Raw genomic sequence first — 12172 nt, 5'->3', positions numbered from 1 at the left:
TCAAGGGTATCAATATTTTTAGTCAGGGAATCCGACCAAGCCACCCCAGCTCTGCACATCCAGGCTGAGGCGATCGCTGGTCGCAGTATAACACCAGTATGTGTGTATATACTTTTTATGATATTTTTCCAGCCTCCTGTCAGCTGGCTCCTTGAGGACGGCCCTATCTATAGACGGTACCGCCACTTGTTCTGATAAGCGTGTGAGCGCCTTATCCACCCTAAGGGGTGTTTCCCAACGCGCCCTAACTTCTGGCGGGAAAGGGTATACCGCCCATATTTTCTATCGGGGGGAACCCACGCATCATCACACACTTCATTTAATTTATCTGATTCAGGAAAAACTACGGTAGTTTTTTCACATCCCACATAATACCCTCTTTTGTGGTACTTGTAGTATCAGAAATATGTAACACCTCCTTCATTGCCCTTAACGTGTGGCCCTAATAAGGAATACGTTTGTTTATTCACCGTCGACACTGGATTCAGTGTCCCTGTCTGTGTCTGTGTCGACCGACTAAAGTAAACGGGCGTTTTAAAACCCCTGACGGTGTTTTTGAGACGTCTGGACCGGTACTAATTGTTTGTCGGCCGTCTCATGTCGTCAACCGACCTTGGCGCGTGTTGACATTTTCACGTAATTCCCTAAATAAGCCATCCATTCCGGTGTCGACTCCCTAGAGAGTGACATCACCATTACAGGCAATTGCTCCGCCTCCTCACCAACATCGTCCTCATACATGTTGACACACACGTACCGACACACAGCACACACACAGGGAATGCTCTGATAGAGGACAGGACCTACTAGCCCTTTGGAGAGACAGAGGGAGAGTTTGCCAGCACACACCAAAAACGCTATAATTATATAGGGACAACCTTATATAAGTGTTTTCCCTTATAGCATCTTTTTTATATATTTCTAACGCCAAATTAGTGCCCCCCCTCTCTGTTTTAACCCTGTTTCTGTAGTGCAGTGCAGGGGAGAGCCTGGGAGCCTTCCCTCCAGCCTTTCTGTGAGGGAAAATGGCGCTGTGTGCTGAGGAGATAGGCCCCGCCCCTTTTTCGGCGGCCTCGTCTCCCGCTCTTAACGGATTCTGGCAGGGGTTAAATATCTCCATATAGCCCCCGGAGGCTATATGTGAGGTATTTTTAGCCAAAAAAGGTTTTCATTTGCCTCCCAGGGCGCCCCCCTCCCAGCGCCCTGCACCCTCAGTGACTGCCGTGTGAAGTGTGCTGAGAGGAAAATGGCGCACGGCTGCAGTGCTGTGCGCTACCTTAAGAAGACTGAGGAGTCTTCTGCCGCCGATTCTGGACCTCTTCTCGTTTCAGCATCTGCAAGGGGGCCGGCGGCGAGGCTCCGGTGACCATCCAGGCTGTACCTGTGATCGTCCCTCTGGAGCTAATGTCCAGTAGCCAAGAAGCCAATCCATCCTGCACGCAGGTGAGTTCACTTCTTCTCCCCTAAGTCCCTCGTTGCAGTGATCCTGTTGCCAGCAGGACTCACTGTAAAATAAAAAACCTAAGCTAAACTTTTCTAAGCAGCTCTTTAGGAGAGCCACCTAGATTGCACCCTTCTCGGCCGGGCACAAAAATCTAACTGAGGCTTGGAGGAGGGTCATAGGGGGAGGAGCCAGTGCACACCACCTGATCCTAAAGCTTTACTTTTTGTGCCGCTATTCCCCATGGTCCTTTCAGGAACCCCAGCATCCACTAGGACGATAGAGAAATATAAATATACACTGTACAGCATGTGATATATCTACATAATATACACTGTACATGACATGAGAATAGCTAAATGATGCGAGATATATAGAATTTCTGTACAGCATGTGATATATATATATACAGTGAGAGAATATACACTGTACAGCAAGTGATATATATGTGGAACATATACTGTATGTAGAGCATAATATAGAGAGAATATACACTGTACAGCAAGTGATGCCTACAGAATATACAATATGCAGCACATGTGATATATATGGAACATATACTGTATATATATATATATATATATATATATATATACACATACACACTGTACAGCAAGTGGTATATGTAGACTATCAATTGTACAGTATGGGAGATATATATAAATATACACTGTACAGCATGTGATATATCTACATAATATACACTGTACATGACATGAGAATAGCCACGTGCTGTGAGATATATAGAATTTCTGTACAGCACATGTGACATATATACAGAACACACATTGTGACATCATCCTACATCACAGCAGAACACCTAGCCGGACACTGTACAAACACGTCACACAGCGCAGCCGCCAGGACACACTCACCCTTCCCATCCTGCCGGTGCGGTCGCGGTCTCCGCCGCTCTCTTCCGGGCTCTGGAACTCTGACCCGGCCGTCTTCAAGACCGCCCACATCTTGGAAGGAGACGCCCCCTGTTTCCGGCGGAGCTGGTTGCCGTGGAAACCATCTCTCTCAGAAGCCTCCTGATTTGTCGTCGTCGATCCCTCCTATCGTGGCGCGGAGTCTCCTGATTGGCTGCTGTGAGGAGGCGGCGCCAGAGTGTCAGCATCAGAAGTCGGGAGACCTGGCTGCAGCTGATCGTCGTTACCTGGCAACCGCCTGAGGCATCAGCATCCATCTCCTGTCACTACCCATGTGGTGTATATATCCTTATCCCCTATCACCTGACACGGCGTCTATGTATACCTGACAGCCCCAGGGGTTATATATCTAACTTCCATGTCACTTGATGGCAGGTAGAGCCACATTTTACACCTAAGGCAGACAGAGCCCCTTTTTATACATAAGGCAGGCAGAGTCCCCCATTTTACACATAAGGCAGGCAGAGTCCCCCATTTTACACATAAGGCAGGCAGAGTCCCCCTTTTTACACATAAGGCAGGCAGAGTCTGAGAGAGAGTATTCTACTTACATGTGACCATCTGGCAGGCCTCTCCTCTTCTCCTTTCCACCCTACGCTGTGCTCTTCGCAGCGCAGGGCATTGTGGGAGGGCTGGGAGAGACGTCATCTCCAATTGGAAAGGACAAGAGGGAAAGACAAAAAACCCTTGTTTGGGAGCACTCATTTGAAAAAATAATAAGGATAATATGTATAGTGAAAAGATATTAAGACATAACCTTTATTTTAATCCTTGAATAAAAAGAAAGAAATGTTGAACAAAAAATTAGGACTCGTGTGTATAAAAATCTTGTTTAACCTTTTTAGCAAATGAGGTACAAGATGATAAAGATGGTGAAAATATCAGTGGAGTAGTAAGGGATACCAAATTGTCTCATTGAGATACAGGGTATCCAGAAAATCACTGTACTAGCCTGAATTATGGATATCACTGATGAAGACAGTATAGGCAAAATTCTGAATTGGGTCAAGATAAATCTCAAGGTGAATGCGAAAAGGGTGGAGCAAGGAATGTGATCAAACTTCCCTTAGTGGAAAGGGGAGAGGTTGTTAGGGGATTAAATGTGTTGGGGTGAGTAACACTGGGCCCACTGCACCTGGTATTCTCAGGAGGTTTCCCGTCCTGGTACTGGCCAGGCCATACCTATTTGGCTTCCGAGATCAAATGGAATCGGGCGTATTCGGGGTAGTAAGGCAGTGGGCCGTTATCAATAAAGAAATGGAAAAAGAGAGGGAGAAACACTTCTATTTTCTGTACTCTAATGAGTCAATACCATGATGGTCTGAGACAGTTTTTCCAGATTAGAGAGTGTGTATGGGGGTTTATAGGATGTAAGTTTCTCCCTTAAAAATGGCCCACTGCACCTGGTATTCTCAGGAGGTTCCCCTTCCAAATACTGACCAGGCCATACCTGCTTAGCTTCCGAGATTGGACATGATCGGGCGTATTCAGGGATGTATGGCCGTGGGCCGCCAATAAGGGGGAACAGAGGGTCACACTCTCCTTACTGTATTTCACATAACTCAGCACAAAAATGGTATGGAGTGGTATTTTCAGAAAAGAGTATTAAGGAGAAAACATTTTTTTGTGTGGTAAACAGAAAAAAAAAATTATTATTAAAAGGGGGGGGGGGAGCCTCGTGACCAAGCCCAGAGAAAGACGTCCTTCGGTGACGTCATCGCGGCAACGCCCAGTCCGGAAGCGGGCGACCGCGTCCCTCACTGTCAGCGGGTGAACGTCGGGGGATCCCTGGAGAACACTGGCCGCACGTATTGCGGCCGCGGTAATACACCGTAGATTACCCAGGACTTGATTCACTTTCTCTCCCCCCCTCTATACAACCTGCTCTCTGCAGCTAAAATTATATAGCAAAACGAGCAGTTTAAATAGAACTAATAGGATTGTTTATTTCATCTTATTTACTTCCCCGCCTATGCCTTTATGGATATCAATTATAGCCTTGCCATTTACTTTGCACATTAGTGTATCATTATTACTTTTTTGTACTTTTCTATTTTTATGGTCTTTATGAATAGCAGCATCTAATGTGCAAAAGACTCTCTATTATTCTGCATTTGTCATGTCAGTCCTCAAGAGGATGCAACTATGTATTTATTTGTGAGCCAGCCCTGAGCTCTTAAATCTATGGCCCTCATTCCGAGTTGTTCGCTCGGTATTTTTCATCGCATCGCAGTGAAAATCCGCTTAGTACGCATGCGCAATGTTCGCACTGCGACTGCGCCAAGTAACTTTACTATGAAGAAAGTATTTTTACTCACGGCTTTTTCTTCGCTCCGGCGATCGTAATGTGATTGACAGGAAATGGGTGTTACTGGGCGGAAACACGGCGTTTCAGGGGCGTGTGGCTGAAAACGCTACCGTTTCCGGAAAAAACGCAGGAGTGGCCGGGGAAACGGTGGGAGTGCCTGGGCGAACGCTGGGTGTGTTTGTGACGTCAACCAGGAACGACAAGCACTGAAATGATCGCACAGGCAGAGTAAGTCTGGAGCTACTCTGAAACTGCTAAGTAGTTAGTAATCGCAATAATGCGAATACATCGGTCGCAATTTTAAGAAGCTAAGATTCACTCCCAGTAGGCGGCGGCTTAGCGTGTGTAACTCTGCTAAATTCGCCTTGCGACCGATCAACTCGGAATGAGGGCCTATATTCATTTACTTTACTTATTTTTGTTCTCCTAGAAGCAAGTAATTTTGCACATTTGGTGTTTAAAAATTATGTGAGCCAGCCTTGAGCTCATAATTTGCATTGTGGATCTTCCCCACTCAGCAAACAACCCTGCACTTGGAACAAGCAATACTGCACATTCTGTGTTTAAAAATTTTCTGTGAGCCAGCCTTGAGCTCATAAAATTGTATTGTGGGTTCCTCCTATTTAGCAAATAACCCTGCACACCCATCACTGTGCATCCCCCCCCCCCCCCCCCCCTTTTAATAATAATTTTTTTTTTTCTGTTTACCACACAAAAAAATGTTTTCTCCTTAATACTCTTTTCTGAAAATACCACTCCATACCATTTTTGTGCTGAGTTATGTGAAATACAGTAAGGAGTGTGTGACCCTCTGTTCCCCCTTATTGGCGGCCCACGGCCATACTACCCTGAATACGCCCGATCCTGTCCAATCTCGGAAGCTAAGCAGGTATGGCCTGGTCAGTATTTGGAAGGGGAACCTCCTGAGAATACCAGGTGCAGTGGGCCATTTTTAAGGGAGAAACTTACATCCTATAAACCCCCATACACACTCTCTAATCTGGAAAAACTGTCTCAGACCATCATGGTATTGACTCATTAGAGTACAGAAAATAGAAGTGTTTCTCTAACGTCCTAGTGGATGCTGGGGACTCCGTCAGGACCATGGGGAACAGCGGGCTCCGCAGGAGACAGGGCACATCCAAAAAGCTTTTTAGGTCACATGGTGTGTACTGGCTCCTCCCCCCACGACCCTCCTCCAAGCCTCAGTTAGGTTTTTGTGCCCGTCCGAGAAGGGTGCAAACTGGATGGCTCTCTTAAGGAGCTGTTTAGTAAAGTTTTTTTTTAGGTTTCTAATCAGTGATTCCTGCTGGCGACAGGATCACTGCAACGAGGGACTTAGGGGAGAGACTTGCAACTCACCTGCGTGCAGGAGGATTGAAGTTTTAGGCTACTGGACACTGAGCTCCAGAGGGAGTCGGAACACAGGTCAGCCTGGGGTTCGTCCCGGAGCCGCGCCGCCGATCCCCCTTACAGACGCTGAAGAAAGACGGCGGAACGGAGGTCCGGAAACAGGCGGCAGAAGACTTCACAGTCTTCAGAGAGGTAGCGCACAGCACTGCAGCTGTGCGCCATTGTTGCTACACGGCTCACTGACACGGTCACGGAGGGTGCAGGGCGCTGCTGGGGGCGCCCTGGGCAGCAATATAAATACCTATTTGGCAAATAAATACATCACATATAGCCATTAAGGCTATATGTATGTATTTAACCCAGGCCAGTTTTCCTAATAACCGGGAGAAAAGCCCGCCGTGAAAGGGGCGGAGCTTATTCTCCTCAGCACTCAGCGCCATTTTCCTGACCAGCTCCGCTGGTGAGGAAGGCTCCCACTCTCCCCTGCACTACAGAAACAGGGTTAAAGAGAAGGGGGGCATAAATTGGCGATATAATTATATATTAAGAGCCCATATATAGAAACAACACCTTCTAGGGTTGTTATATACATTATGGCGCTTTTGGTGTGTGCTGGCAAACTCTCCCTCTGTCTCCCCAAAGGGCTAGTGGGTCCTGTCCTCTATCAGAGCATTCCCTGTATGTGTGTGCTGTAGGTCGGTACGTGTGTGTCGACATGTATGAGGAAAATGTTGGTGAGGAGACGGAGAAAATTGCCTGTAATGGTGATGTCACTCTCTAGGGAGTCGACACCAGAATGGATGGCTTACTTATGGAATTACGTGATAATGTCAACACGCTGCAAGCCGGTTGACGACATGAGACAGCCGGCGGACAAATTAGTATCGGTCCAGGCGTCTCAGACACCGTCAGGGGCTTGTAAAAACGCCCAATTACCTCAGTCGGTCGACAGACACTGACACGGACACTGACCCCAGTGTCGACGGTGAAGAAACAAACGTATTTTTCCTTTATGGCCACAAGTTACATGTTAAGGGCAATGAAGGAGGTGTTACGTATTTCTGATACCACAAGTACCACAAATAAGGGTATTTTGTAGGGTGGGAATAAACTACTTGTAGTTTTGCCTGAATCAGATAAATTAAATGAAGTGTGTGATGATACGTGGGGTTCCTCCGACAGAAAGTTATGGGCGGTATACCCTTTTTCCCGCCAGTAGTAAGGGCGAGTTGGAAAACACACCTTAGGGTGGACAAGGCGCTCACACGCTTATAAAAAACATGGCGTTACCGTTTCCAGATACGGCCGCCCTCAAGGAGCCAGCTGATAGGAAGCTGGAAAATATCATAACAGTATATACACACATACTGGTGTTATACTACGACCAGCAATCGCCTCAGCCTGGATGTGCAGCGCTGAGGGGGCTTGGTCGGATTTCCTGACTGAAAATTTTGATACCCTTGACAGGGACAGGATTTTATTGTCTATAGAGCATTTTAAGGATGCATTTCTATATATGTGTGATGCGCAGAGGCATATTTGCATTCTGGCATCAAGAGTAAATGTGATGTACATATCTGCCAGACGAAGACACGACAGTGGTCAGGTGAGGCAGATTCCAGACGGCATATGGAAGTATTGCCGTATAAAGGGGCGGTCCATTGGACCTGGTGGCCATGGCAACAGCTGAAAAATCCACCTTTTGTTACCCCGAGTCACATATTGGCAGAAAAGGACACAGTCTTTTCAGTCTCAGTCCTTTCGTCCCCATACGGGCAGGCGGGCGAAGGCCAGTCATATCTGCCCAGGGGGAGAGGAAAGGGAAGAAGACTGCAGCAAGCAGCTCATTCCCAGGAACAGAAGCTCCTCACGGCTTCTGCCAAGTCCGCAGCATAACGCTGGGGCCGTACAAGCGGACTCAGGTGCGGTAGGGGGTCATCTCAAGAGTTTCAGCAACACTCGCAAGGGAACTCCGGGATCCTACATGTAATATCCCAGGTGTACATTGGAAATTCGAGACGTCTCCCCCTCACACAATTCACAGGCTGTATTCCCAGCAGGTGATAATCAAAGTACCCTTCTTACAACAAGGAAGGGGGTAGTATTCCACACTATATTGTGGTACTGAAGCCAACCGGCTCGGTGAGATCTGAAATATTTGAACACTTACATACAAGCGTTCAAATCAAGATGGAGTCACTCGGAGCAGTGATAGCGAACCAGGAAGAAGGGGACGATATGATGTCACTGGATATCAGGGACGTTTACCTACAGGTCCAAATTTGCCCTTCTCACCAAGGGTACTTCAGGTTCCTGGTACAGAACTGTCACTATCAGTTCAGACGCTGCCGTTTGGATTGTCCACGGCGCCCCGGGTCTTTACCAAGGTAATGGCCGGAATGATGATTTTTCTTAAAAGAAACATGGACGCTTTCCTGATAAGGGCAAGGTCCAGAGAACAGTTGGAGGTCGGAGTAGCACTATCTTAAGTAGTTCTACGACAGCACGAGTGGATTCTAAATATTCCAAAATCGCAGCTTTTTCCGACGACACGTCTACTGTTCCTAGGGAAGATTCTGGACACAGTCCAGAAAAACGTGTTTCTCCCAGTGGAGAAAACCAGGGAGTTATCCGAGCTAATCGGGATCCTCCTAAAACCAGGAAAAGTGTCAGTGCATCATTGCACAAGAGTCCTGGTAAAAATGGTGGCTTATTACGAAGCAATTCCATTCGGCAGATTTCCCGCAAGAACTCTTCAGTGGGATCTGCTGGACAAATGGTCCGGATCGCATCCTCAGATGCATCAGCGGATAACCCTATATCCAAGGAAAAGGGTGTCTCTCCTGTGGTGATTACAGAGTGCTCATCTTCTAGAGGGCCGCAGATTCGGCATTCAGGATTGGATGCCGGTGACCACGGAGGCCAGCCTGAGAGGCTGGGGAACAGTCACACAGGGAAAAAATTTCCAGGGAAGTGTGATTAAGTCTGGAGAATTCTCTCCGCATAAATAAGCTTAGAGCAAATTTATAATGCTCTAAACTTAGCTAGACCTCTGCTTCAAGGTCAGCCGGTATTGATCCAGTGGGATAACATCACGGCAGTCGCCCACGTAAACAGAAGGGCGGCACAAGAAGCAGGAGGGCAGTGAAAACTGCAAGGATTTTTCGCTAGGCGGAAAATCATGTGATAGCACTGTCAGCAGTGTTCTTTCCGGGAGTGGACGACTGGGAAGCAGACTTCCTCAGCAGGCATGACCTCCACCCGGGAGAGTGGAAACTTCATAGGGAAGTTTTTCAACATGATTGTGGACCGTTGGCAAAGACCAAAGGTGGACATGATGGCGTCCCGCCCGAACAAAAAACGGGACAGGTATTCCGCCAGGTCATGAGACCTTCAGGCGATAGCTGTGGATGTTCTGGTAACACCGTGGGTGTACCAGTCTGTGTATGTGTTCCCTCCTCTGTTTCTCATAACCAGGGTATTGAGAATTATAAGACATAGAGGAGTATGAACTATACTAGTGGCTCCGGATTGGCCAAGAGGGACTTGGTACCCGGAACTTCAAGAAATGCTCACAGAGGACTAAGGGCCTGGGGAGCTAAGAAGGGACTTGATTCAGCAAGTACCATGTCTATTCCAAGACTTACCGCGGCTGCGTTTGACGGCATGGCGGTTGAATGCCGGATCCTGAGGGGAAAAGGCATTCCATAAGAGGTCATACCTACCCTGGTCAAAGCCAGGAAGGAGGTGACCGCACAACGTCATCACCACATGTGGTGAAAATATGTTGCGTGGGTGAGGCCAGGAAGGCTCCACGACGGAAATTCAACTAGGTCGATTTCTACACTTCCTGAAAACAGGAGTGTTTTGGACCTCAAATTGGGGTTCATTAACATTTAAATTTCGGCCCTGTAGATTTTCTTCCAGAAAGAATTGACTTCAGTTCCTGAAGTCCAGATTGTAAAGGATGTATTGCATATACAGCTTTTTTGTGCCCCTAGGGGCACCGTGAGATCTCAACATAGTGTTGGGATTTCTTAAAATCATATTGGTTTGAACCGCTCAAATCTGTGGATTTGAAATATCTCACATGGAAAGTGACCATGCTGTTGACAAATATCTCACATGGGAAGTGACCATGTTGTTAGCCCTGGCCTCGGCCAGGCGATTGTCAGAATGGGCGGCTTTGTCTTACAAAAGCCCATATTAAAATTTTCCATTTGAACAGGACAGAACTGGGACTCGTCTCCAGTTTCTTCATAAAGGGGTGTCAGCGTTTTCACCTGAAACAACCTCTTGTGGTGCCTGCGGCTACTAGGGACTTGGAGGACTCCAAGTTACTAGACGTGGTCAGGGCCCTAAAAATATATATATATATATAGTTAGGACGGCTGGAGTCAGAAAGTCTGACTTGCTGTTTATACTGTATACACCCAACAAGCTGGGTGCTCATGCTTCTAAGCAGTCTATTGCACGCTGGATTTGTAGTACAATTCAGCTTGCACATTCTGTGGCAGGCCTGCCACAGACGAAATATGTAGATGCCCATTCCACAAGGAAGGTGGGCTCATCCTGGGCGGCTGCCCGAGGAGTCTCGGCATTACAACTTTGCCGAGCAGCTACGTGGTCAGGGGAGAACACATTTGTAAAATTTTACAAATTTTGATACTCTGGCTAAGGAGGACCTGGAGTTCTCTCATTCGGTGCTGCAGAGTCATCCGCACTCTCCCGCCCGTTTGGGAGCTTTGGTATAATCCCCATGGTCCTGACGGAGTCCCCAGCATCCACTAGGACGTTAGAGAAAATAAGAATTTACTTACCGATAATTCTATTTCTCGTAGTCCGTAGTGGATGCTGGGCGCCCATCCCAAGTGCGGATTGTCTGCAATGCTTGTACATAGTTATTGTTACAAAAAATCGGGTTATTACTATTGTTGTGAGCCATCTTTTCGGAGGCTACTTCGTTTTGTTATCATACTGTTAACTGGGTTCAGATCACAAGTTGTACGGTGTGATTGGTGTGGCTGGTATGAGTCTTACCCGGGATTCAAGATCCTTCCTTATTGTGTACGCTCGTCCGGGCACAGTACCTAGCTGAGGCTTGGAGGAGGGTCGTGGGGGGAGGAGCCAGTACACACCATGTGACCTAAAAAGCTTTTTGGATGTGCCCTGTCTCCTGCGGAGCCCGCTGTTCCCCATGGTCCTGACGGAGTCCCCAGCATCCACTACGGACTACGAGAAATAGAATTATCGGTAAGTAAATTCTTATTTTCTCCCTCTCTTTTTCCATTTCTTTATTGATAACGGCCCACTGCCTTACTACCCCGAATACGCCCGATTCCATTTGATCTCGGAAGCCAAATAGGTATGGCCTGGCCAGTACCAGGACGGGAAACCTCCTGAGAATACCAGGTGCAGTGGGCCCAGTGTTACTCACCCCAACACATTTAATCCCCTAACAACCTCTCCCCCTTCCACTAAGGGAAGTTTGATCACATTCCTTGCTCCACCCTTTTCGCATTCCCCTTGAGATTTATCTTGACCCAATTCAGAATTTTGCCTATACTGTCTTCATCAGTGATATCCATAATTCAGGCTAGTACAGTGATTTTCTGGATACCCTGTATCTCAATGAGACAATTTGGTATCCCTTACTACTCCACTGATATTTTCACCATCTTTATCATCTTGTACCTCATTTGCTAAAAAGGTTAAACAAGATTTTTATACACACGAGTCCTAATTTTTTGTTCAACATTTCTTTCTTTTTATTCAAGGATTAAAATAAAGGTTATGCCTTAATATCTTTTCACTATACATATTATCCTTATTATTTTTTCAAATGAGTGCTCCCAAACAAGGGTTTTTTGTCTTTCCCTCTTGTCCTTTCCAATTGTAGTATAACCTACAAAATTCCTGGGAGCACCGCCAATCATTAGCAGTTCTAGATCTACTTAATAACTGCATGTATATTGGTATGTCATTGTTAACATTTATTTTGGTACGTTAGTAATATTGTTTAACTAGTGCGGTTCCACAACAAACATGTTTTTACAGAGACGTCATCTCTACTGGCACACGGGTGGGAGGGAGCTGCAGTGCTGTCCGGCTACCTATGTGAGAGGTAGCCAGGCAATG

At 46.9% G+C, this 12172-nt stretch overlaps 4 pseudogenes; 2 read left to right on the top strand and 2 right to left on the bottom strand.

Annotated features, from left to right (window-relative positions):
* Nucleotides 1-3496: 3496 nt before the first annotated feature.
* On the bottom strand, nucleotides 3497-3614 carry LOC134971419 (5S ribosomal RNA; annotated as a pseudogene).
* A 150-nt stretch (nucleotides 3615-3764) lies between these two features.
* On the bottom strand, nucleotides 3765-3882 carry LOC134971314 (5S ribosomal RNA; annotated as a pseudogene).
* Nucleotides 3883-5511: 1629 nt separating this feature from the next.
* On the top strand, nucleotides 5512-5629 carry LOC134971242 (5S ribosomal RNA; annotated as a pseudogene).
* A 5711-nt stretch (nucleotides 5630-11340) lies between these two features.
* LOC134971418 (5S ribosomal RNA) lies at nucleotides 11341-11458 on the top strand (annotated as a pseudogene).
* Nucleotides 11459-12172: the final 714 nt, after the last annotated feature.

The sequence above is a fragment of the Pseudophryne corroboree genome, chromosome 11 (assembly GCF_028390025.1).
Source record: "Pseudophryne corroboree isolate aPseCor3 chromosome 11, aPseCor3.hap2, whole genome shotgun sequence".
Lineage (NCBI taxonomy): Eukaryota > Metazoa > Chordata > Amphibia > Anura > Myobatrachidae > Pseudophryne > Pseudophryne corroboree.
Note: the sequence above shows the minus strand (reverse complement) of the source record. Positions and strands in the feature narration are given on the sequence as shown.